This window comes from Protopterus annectens, chromosome 7.part0 (genome assembly GCF_019279795.1).
Source record: "Protopterus annectens isolate FY-2018-M chromosome 7.part0, PAN1.0, whole genome shotgun sequence".
Taxonomy (NCBI): Eukaryota; Metazoa; Chordata; order Ceratodontiformes; family Protopteridae; genus Protopterus; species Protopterus annectens.
In genome coordinates, this window is record NC_056739.1 from 1,259,410,499 (window position 1) to 1,259,421,693 (window position 11,195).

Sequence of the window (11,195 nt, forward strand, 5' to 3'; positions counted from 1 at the left end):
CAGCAGAGGAAAGATAGAGAAAAAAAACATTTCATCACTTCAGCCTTGTCAAAAGTCTGATCAGTTCAGAGTTTCTTTACCCATTATTTTCTACACTCAGAGTCTGAGAAGAGGCCACCAACACTCTGGGCCTTTCTGAAGTATTAAGGTTGTTCCTATAGTCTCAGGTTTAGTATTTTTTATGGTACCAATATTGATTACCCACAATACCTACACATGCCAAAGTGGTTATAGTTGTGTTTCTCTTGCATTTTCTTTGGAATTCATCCATAGTTCCTTTCTTCCATCCATCTCTCCTGTTACAAAGCTGTATAGATGTAACATTTTAGCAGCATTAAATACATTTTTATTTTTTAGCATTTAATTTGTTTTGTAGTAGATACAGAAGATGTGTTCACAGTTCCATGTTTCAAGACTGTTGCCACATATCAAAAGTAGGTTGGTTATGGAAAATCACTGCTGCAGTTTATTTATCTTTGTCAGTACCTGTTTGCTTACCTTTGTCTGCACCTATTTCAATTCATCTTCTTAAAAGAGTAAATAGCCATCCATTCCTTCCTCTGAACCCAAAACTAACTTACAGCTTATGGCCCTCTTCAGCCCTCTTTCTGGGAAGTGGTATATGGCCTATGGAAAGTATTTTACATTATTTTGTTCTCATTTGCAATGTACCCACTTTAGCCTTAAGCAGTCACCTAAACAAAAGACATAAGGTATAGTGTGTCCTGCTAATCAGTCCCACTGTTTCTAATTCATTTTAAATGTACCATATTCTAATCTCTACTTTCCAGGGTCCTGAACAATAGTGAAGCAGTACTATCATGTTGTCTAAAGGAGACATGTTTATGCCATTTAAATGTCACAATGGCTAGGATACCTTTCAACAGAAGGATCCTGCTCTTATATCCCTAGAATATGGGGCTAGGGTAGACTCCCTCCTCCTCCTTCTTCACCAAGAAATTAAGTTAAAGAAATGTGACATTCCAGACTTAAGAAGGGTACAATCCTCCCTCTGCTATTGATGCAAACCCTCCTCTGAGAATGGGAGATGTGGATGTTTGGTTTAAGCAACCCCCTTAAATGCCGAGTAATATATTAGTCTGGTGGCTTCTATGAGGTGTGAACATCCCTTGCTTGCAGGGCTGCTAAGAACTAAATTACTCTGCTAATGTAGTGTAAGTAAAGGAGAACATAATTTTAAGCAAAATACTGTTTGTCTGACTGACAGTACAACAGCTTTATCTCTGAAAGTCACATTCAGTGAGCAAGTATGTGTTGCCATTTCATCACTATTCATAGGTTCACAGGTATGCCCTAGGCTAATGATCACTGGGGCCTTTTTAAGCCTAGCCATGTATCCCAAATTTCAGACAAGTTCTGGTACCCTTGATAAATGTAAGTAGGGGTCTGGGAGACAAATCATTTACAGGCAGCCTGTGTCCATTAGAGACATAAGTTCCAAAAGAGGGATGAATTTCCTGTTCCCCATCCTATTGTCCAAGTTACACTTGAATTGGGTTAGGGAGGACCTCTGTTTTATATGGATGGGAAGCTTGCTCCAGAGAAGGGGTAGTCTCTGGGATACAAACTTGGCTCTCCATCAGGTCCTATTTATATCACAGGCAAAGTTTAAGTCTTTAGAATGGGTAATTCTGGTGTTGTTTGTTTGCATATAAGGAGGGGGTCCATCAGGGTGGGGTCTGACAATGCCCTGCATGCCAGGCATAGATCTCGCCTCAACAGCCTATATGAGACAGAATACAAGCATAGGTTTTGAGGAGGTCTGCATAGGACATGTTACTTACACCCTATATTCTTTTAGTGAGGAACCTCTGTGGACATTCCAATTGTTGGATGTGCCTAGTTAGGTACATACCAAAAGGGGCATTGCACTCCATGGTAGGTCTGATGAATGCTGAATACAGTGGAACAATTACATCCTTGGACCTAGATGGCACAGCTTTGTTTATAAGTTGTCTGTAAGTTTTGCAACACAAAATGATTCCCTTACTATTGTAGACACATGATGGTTTAAGACTAAATTACTGTCTATGTGTGTTCCCCCAGTCCCTGACTACTGGGTGGACTCTTAGGGGTGTGTTATCAATATGACTTTTACCAGGGGTGGATGACTTCCTGAAGGATAATATTATGCATTTCTTCACATTTAGTTGTATTTGTCTGTGTCAGCTCTACATGGAGAACATTGGTGTCAGTGGGGATTCTATGACTGCTCCTGATTTGCAATCATCTGCAAATTTGATCAGCCAGAGACCCTTGACATTGGTTTGGGTTTAGAAAAGTAAATGCCAAACAGGAGCAGTCCTTGGACCAATCCCTGAGGGACTCCACTTGTGACTGACCTCTCTGTAGAGGTGGATTGCCCAATTCTAACTTCCTGGGTCCTGTCTGTGATTAAGCTGGCTATCCATTGGGTGACATAAGGGTTTATATCTTCAGTTTGTCAACAATGCTCAAGTGGGGTGTGAAGACTGGGGAAAGATGGGCGAAGGCTGCCAGCCTAGTCAAATAGAATTTGATACATAATTCTGTCATTTGTAAATATAAATGTAAAATACAGGCTTGTATTCTTAAATGAAATAAAACACTGTAAAATGGGAATTTCAAGATTGTAGCAACATTGCCATTTGCTATAAGGAAAACTAAGCCAAGCATTTCAAATGTTCTTTGAAGGAAAATTATCTAAATAGTGGTGGCGAATCGGCTGGCTCAACACATTCTTTCTATTGTCTTAACTTAAGGAATAATTGCTAGTGTACATGTGAAATGTCTATTTCTGTTGTAGTTTCCTGAGCAGGTGTTAGATTGCTAAATAATGCAGTTTGTTGGCCTGGGAACTCTAGACTAAGTGTCATAATGATGCAATGTGTATACTGGGAAAACCTAAGTGTCAAAATGATGTAATTTGGGAGGGCCTAACAAAGATGTTTGTTAGTGAGTTTAAAAACTATTGTTCAGAGAGAGAGAGACTGTGAGCATTTTGATCTTGATATCAAACATATCAGCACTCTGCCTGTTGTCTTACATAAGTAGTGTCTTAGAGATATATTTTCTTGTAGTAATAGCTAGGAACTTAGAAGAAAGTTAGACAAATGTTTTTCTGTTATATCAGAACTTTCTTACTGTATTGTTTTAAGTTTCTGTGTGATCTCTGAACTCTTAGATATCACTGTGGTGTAGTAGTATTGTCTTGTGTTTTTAATTATTTATTATTAAATATTTTTATAGGTTCATAGGTTCATAGATAGGTACTAGGCTATCTGTCCAAAGGCATTTATAAGCCTAGCCAGAATGTGTTGGCTTTCGCCACCCCATTAGATTAGTTCCCTGTGCCTCTGACCAGCAGAGCCACTGAAGTGATCCCCGGGGTAAACTTTCTGCTTCCCATCCACTCGTCAAGGTTTCTTTTGATGAGTGTTAGCCAGGAGCTCTGCCTAATGTAGATTGGGATCTTGTTCCAAAGCATGGGAAGTCTCTGGGACAGGAATCTATCCCTCCAGCATGCCCTATTTATTGTTGTGGTGAGGTTTAGATCCCTAGAGCATGTGGCTCGAGGGGATAAGGTTTTCTTTAGGTGGGGCATGTCCATCAATTCTGGGTTGGACATGGCCTTGTATGTCAGGCAGAGATCACCTCTGAGTAGGCAGTATGCAACCGAGTACAGCTGGGTTTCTTCAGTCGAGCTGCATAGGGCATCTGTTTGAGGCCAGTGATCCTCTTGGTGAGGTACTTCTGTGGTCTATCCAGCTGTTGCAGGTGTCTTGTAAGGTACATCCCAAATGGGGCATTGTACTCTATTAACAACCTTTACCTGTGGCTGGTTTGTGTAGAGATAAGTAAGCTCTAGAGTACATTGTATATTTATAGTGTTTATTGTAATAAGTCACTCCAATAAGCCTTAGACTGAATAGTCACATTACAAACTGGATAATAATATTGCACAGTAATAATTGTACATCTTTTTAAGGGCCTTTGGGTAGCTGATAAGTATTAGCTGGTGGTGGCAGGAATTACTACCGTATAGTCTGGGTAAAGGGGTACAGCTGGATAATCTGTGTCAGCCTTTCCCAGAAGTGTCTGTGATGTTGTATAAATACGTATCTCAAAGTGTGTGTCGTGTGTCAGCTACCTGGGCAGGGACATGAAGCACTGGTGGGACAGAGAGGGTACTGGAGTTTAGCTTGCCAGCTAGGCTCAGGAAGCCCTGGCTGTCTGCTTCCGAGCTGCTAGTCAAGTGTGGGATCAGAAAAGGGCTACAGCTATCATAGTAGGTGGAACAGTTCATGTCATTATATTCCTACTTGCACAGTCTTAGGGCTGACCTAGACCATTCAACAGGATTATAAGGTGGCTATCCTACTCAATGGTGTAGCTAGAGTTTGTGCCACCTGGTGCTGTCTTTGAGTTTTCCACCCATTCCCCCTTGCAAACTCATGGTCAAATGGGCTCCCCATACACACCCCCCCCCTGCAGCTATTCCATTATCCCATTACTTGGCTATTTCTCCCCACTTACCATAAACACTGTAATGTGCATACTTTTTATGCTTTACTTCTTCAATTATTATTTGGATTTAATTTAAAACTTTTATATTCAATTTTATAGCACAAACACTGATAGGAATTTGTTAAACAAAGTAATACAGTGTCACAATAAAAATAGACTTAGTATTAAAACTTCCTCACATTCATTGAAACAGCATTGAAACTCACATTCAAAGAAAGTGCATCTGGCCAGTGGCAGAGAAAGTTTACCTTTGGGCTGTTTTCATATCATAGGCTCCTTGCATACATAGTTAGGACTATGCAAATATGCATGTGTTCTTTGATTCACCTTCCTGATTGTATTAAATTATATTCCTTGTATAATACTGCTCACTTGTTAGAGCATGTTTTAAATTTATTGTTTAGAACATTTTTCCAGTAAGCAATGAAACAAAATGTATAAACCAATAATGACAAAACTGTCCAATTCAGAACATTTCCATCATAAAAGTCTACTCAAACTTCTGTCATTACAATCCACTCATACCTCTCAACTTCTTAGAGCCAGAAATCTGGATAAAGCCATAAATAAAAGTGGAATAAAGGCCCCAAAATAGGGACAAATTTTCTGAAGGGTATGAAGTCTGTAACTCAAATGTCTATCAGTCCTTAATGATTTGAAACTAATTAACCAGAAGACCACAATTTTATGAAAAACAGACCAAAAATATGAATTGTTTGTGTCTTTCAGCTTTTCCCGGTTAGGGGTCGCCACAGCGGAACTCCGGTCCGCTAATGATTGGTAGTGGATTTTTACGTACCGGGTTACCAGCCCTGATGCACAACCTTCAACAAAGGCATGCCCCATTCATGTATGCCTCCACACAGAAGACGCTCTAGCTGAGAATCGAATGGGACAACGTCTTGCTATGAGGCGACAACGCTACTGCAGCACCATCACCGCAGTACTCTAGACCAAAAATATGAATATGAGGTAAAACTTTGGACATTCTGTGAAAATCTGTACAGTTGAGAGGTATGCAATTATTTACAATTGCTGAGGCTGATTTTCTTGTCCATTTTGTTATTTCTTGACAACATTTTATGCAGTTCATCACATGTATGAGATATCACTCACTGCTCTGTTTGCTTGGCTCTCAAGCTGTACTATGACTTACAAACACCTTCCTGAGTCTGCTTTCAATTTTCCCTAATGTCTAATTGCAGTTCTAGTTAAATGTTTGGGAGGGTCAGTTGCATTAACAAGAAGGAGAGTGGCTGGTAACGCTAACAGAAGGAGGAAAGATATTTTATCAGCATGTTATTTTATCTAGCCTACCCTACATATTAGGTCCAGTTCTGATGGTATAGAATACATTCAAGAGAACGGCAGGCATGACGTTTTCAAATACTGCTCAAAGCGTTTACACCTAACTTAATCAAAACCATAAAAAAGATATGTGGTTATAATTTAAAGAACTTGAAGTACTTGGAAAGTGAGCTGTCATTATAATTGTGCCACTAAAACCTCTCTGAATGAAAATCTGTTGGCCAATTACCTCTAAGCAGATGTGATATGCAATGGGAGTTGCGATCACTTTCTGGAAATCTTTTCTATATAGACACACATTACTGTGTCTTGTTAGATGGAAATCCTTGACAAGAATTATTCACTGGTTGTACTGACAGTACAGTAAGTAAGTAAGTCCATGAAGTAAATGGCAAAGTATTACTTATGAACTTAATTTTAAGGTTGTCAAGTTATGCTCCAAAATGCATTCCTATATTCTATACTGGAACTGCAGACCAATTTTAAATAGAAAATTCCAGTTTTGGACAACTGTCTTTTTATATTCATGCAGTAAGTCATACAGTAATGAGGCTTTTCAAGTAAATATGACTGTACTCTTATAGTTCACTTAGTCTACTCTTCTTTAATTTATGCCCAAAAAAAGAACTGACTCGCCTATATTGCAGACCTAATATATGCTTGATTATTTTATATTCTTTTATGTCAGTGGTGATTTATCCATCCAGTCTCAGAAACACTGATTTATTCAGTTCAAATTTCTTAAAGACATGACAGCAGAGCAAACACAGTCAGGAAGTGGTCAGAAAAACATAGAACTAGAGCTTCTCCAAAGGAATTCAGAGTATACACTAACATAAAGGACAGGCAAACAAAAAGCGATAAGTGATATGTGAGGCAGAGTTTCAGGATATAAAATTAAATGGAAGACCAGCTATGTCTATGTGTAATGCCAATGAATCTGTGTCTTTTAGTACCATTTGGATTCCAAGGCATTTTTGATAATATCACCGTCTGCTACTGATAGGAGTTCACTAGCCATACTGTTGTTGTCTTTTGTGCTGTGTTATTTTTGTAGAAGCTGTGATGTGATTGTTAATGAAGCAATAACATGAACATCAAGGTTAGAGTTCCATAACCCCCTTACACAAAAGATGGTTGATGCTGTGAAATTAACATATTTTGTTATAGATCTTACCAAGGTCATGCTTACCAAAACATCCTTCTGTTTTCTTGACTGGCCCAGTAGCTTCTCCAGAGTTAATCAATTTACATATATTCAATATGTGGCATAATTTGGAAACAGTATACTGTTATTTATATAATACACCTAGTCAATGTGCCCATTGTTAATTGAACATACTCTAACAGAAAGAGGGCCAGCTGCTAGACAGCAACACAAGAATGGAACATCATCTTGTATTTAAAATTGCGTGCGAGTGGAGAGGAAGAACAGCACATTTGTGCAACAATGTATGCACAGACATGATGCGACAGGTGTGTGCGACTGGATCGTTCTTAAAGAAGAACACCCTTAAAACCAAAAACAGTATTTTTTTTATTAAAAAGTAAATGTGATAGTCCCTTGGCAAGTGAAGTAAAGAAAAAAAGTGCCACCCGGGGAGGACTGTCCCTCTTGCCCCCCCCCCCCCCCAGCTACGCCACTGCTCCTACTGGCTTCTCTTCCTCTTCCTCTAAGTGCTCTGTCATAGACTGACCTTTATCTCCTCATGTCTGCTGTTGAAGAGTAGTTATCTCTTGCATGCTCACATTTTCTGACCTATGATATAGCTCTGTTACCAAACACGAACTACCACCACTATATAGAAATCCAGTTACAGGATAACATATGCACTTATGAACATTCTCTTGAAATATTAGAGATAAACAGCAGCACATATAGGAAGAGTCCTAAAAATGCCTGTGTTGACTAGTGCTTACTCTACAAATATATACAATTTTATATTAATTTTTATTTTTAATATTTAAAATGTATCACAACTAAAACTTGTCAGTAATGTGCACATACATGTCCATGCACACGCACACACGCACACATATATACACCCCATACATATATACATACATGAGAAAAGTGTACATATAAGCACAGTGAACTGTAGCACAAGCACACATGGGAGTAATATTAATTTAACTTGTGAAAACCTACAAGTGTGTGTGTGTGTGTGTGTGTGTGTGTGTGTGTGTGTGTGTGTGTGTGTGTGTGTATGTGTGTGCGTGTGTGCGTGTGTGCGTGTGTGTGTGTGTGTGTGTGTGTGTGTGTGTGTGTGTGTGTGTGTGTGTGTGTGTGTTTGCCTCACACTTTGTTGCGTGATAAGTGCAGTTGCAGCTAATGCATCAAAAATATACATCAGCTCCTGATCCACTGAAACAGTTAAAGTTTGTGCAGGGGTGGAGCAAACTGCCTACACCTTCCATACCTCTCTAAGTTAAAATATATTAACCCTGAGATCAAGCAACAGTGCAGGTTGGGGGGAATCATCCTTACTGAACTGGTTTGTAATCACATAGAATTCCACCTGTTACAAAAATAACGTCAAACACCCCCCCTCAAAAAAAACAACATAAGTCCCAGCCTAACAACACCCCTGTATTTCCAAGATTCATAAAAGTGCAACAACTATCTAAAAATAAAAAAGATAAAATGGTAACAAGACACAATGTGACATTTACCATTTCAATTAAACTACCACTCAACAAAGCAAAAAAAAATCAACAATACTTGATGTCAGCAGTAATCATCACATAGTCGATACCAGACCATTGAGTACCTTGCCTGATCAGCAACCTTCCATCGAATCAAACCTGATGACAAAAACAAGTGTAGTAGGTTTGTGTTTGTCATCAGTATCTATGTCCAACAGAAAGCATATAGAGTGCACTCACAGAGTTCACCATCTCCTGGCTTCTCCTTACATCTGAAAAAGAAGAAGAAAGTGCTACCACATGTATGCAATTAACCCCTTGCATCTTTCTCTAGCCTCATATCTAAACAGCTGCTAAAAGCCAGAGTAAGAACATACAGTACTCTCATGCAGAAATTTCTCTGTACACATGAAAAAGACACACAAATTTGAATTTATTTGAGGGAGCTTCAGCCCAAACACTCCCTGGCAGAGAGACTTATCCCCATATAATTTTCTTTTATAAACTAACTCATGGGCAGTCCAGACATAAATTCTAAGTAATCACCACTGTAATGCCATGATCAACCAGTAAAGGTTCAGCTACAGTGAAAGAAGACAGAAGTAACATTCAACTGACTGTGAGGCACTACAAAACATTTTGAGCAACAACTGGCCATTAGAACTGAACCCATATATATATATATATATATATATATATATATATATATATATTTATATGTGTGTATGTGTGTGTGTGTGTGTGTGTGTGTGTGTATGTGTGTGTGTGTGTGTGTGTGTGTGTCATTCACACTGTTGAATATGCAATTCTTCATCAAAGTTAGAAGATATTAGAAGAACAAATATTGAATGCAAGGTAAGTATGGGTTTTGGGTGCTAATGCCAAAACTTTCAGATATACTGAAGATTTTGGCAATATGGGATGGGAGTTTTTTTGCAAGCATTTGCAGGTTATGGTTAAAGAAAGGGCTAAGCAAATAAATAGAGTTAGTGTCGTATGTGTGTGTGTGTGTGTGTGTGTGTGTGTGTGTGTGTGTGTGTGTGTGTGTGTGTTTTGTGTAAAGTTAGTGTTATGATATGGGTTTTTCTAAGGAAAGGTGCAGGGTCAGTGGTAGGGGCAGGGTTAGAGTAAGCTCCCTGCACCACCTTACTAACACATGCCACTCCTACCCCTAACCCTGCTCCTACCTCTAACTAGTAGTACTGCCACTATGCAGACAACTTATGTCCAAATGTCTGCTGCGATTTTGGTGACTGGATCACAAAAGGAACTGTGTGCTTCTTTTTTGCAATCTTTTTTTTTTTGGTATGTTGATCTTCAAAATGCCAACATCAATCACCTGTGTTTTGATGCTGTGCATTTTGATAAATCATAATCTACCCACACACACACAAACACATATACACATATACACACACTTATTTACATATATATATATATATATATATATATATATATATATATATATATATGCACACATAGAGAGATCGCCCTTAAAATGCAGTGAAATAGATTAATAGATTGCCCTTAAAAGTGCAGTAGAACAAATGAACAACTGTATAGTGCAGTCAGTGATTATCAAGTCAAAAACACAGTCATACAAAGCATAGGAAAACAGGGAAAACAGGAAAAATGGCTCTGTGACACACAAAATGGTATCATTACAACTGCCATGTTTAAGTACATTTTAAATATTCCTCGTACCAAGGACTGCCTCTTAAAAATGCAGTGCAAGTTATTAACCAGCAGGAAAGTCAAATGAAATATGAATGATGCATTTCATCCAGAAAGACAGCTACAGTTTTGTTGCATCATTGTGCACATTTTTTATATTAAAGTGTGCCTAGGCCAACAAGGTTAGAGCTGTACCTTATTTCAAAGCCCTCAAGACCCTAGCCAGACTTTAATTAGTACCCAAGTCTTAAAACCTGAAGATTCTACGCATCTAAGCTGAACTAAAGTAAATTTATTTCCCATGAGGCATTGCATTATTTTCCCAAGTAAAATTTGATTGAAGTACTAATGCTGTTTTTAAACAGGAGCCTTTAACATGATTGATAATGTGTGTAAATATGGAGACCAACAGTTTCTTGTGATTGTATGAGCACTGTCTGCAGTTCTTTTTGTACCATATCTGCTCAGCATCACTTACATTTATCCCTCCTACAGAAATCAAGAATATTCTCTCCACTTAAATAGCAGTAATTGTCCACTGACAAATCCAACATGATATCATGAAATATCAACTGCCCTTCCTCAGTGAAATATTTTGTTCTCATGTGAAACTCAATGTGGTGTTAAGAAATCTGAGTAATTTGTAATGAATTAAGAAAATACAAATTCTTTTTCAGTAACACCCCTTGCTGTACTGCAGTATCTGGCTTCCAAGTTCAGGAACAAATTCTACACTGTTCCTGTTATCCAAGAATGACTTTTTTAATGATGGAGTCCCTTTGTAATGTATATGGTATGCTAGAGTTACAACATAAAACATACTGAAACAGGTGCTTGCTGCAATGGTACAGACATTCTGTCTCTGTCAACATGTTGTTCCCCTCAAACTTGAGAAATGATTATCCTTTCACTTAAGCAGGAATGCAAATGCCTTTCCTCTGGCATTAGGTCTCTTCTTTAATAATATTTAAAGGAGTGACTTGGTCCCCAGATGTAGCCCATATTGTAAATGAGTAATATTAAAATGGAAACCTTATCTA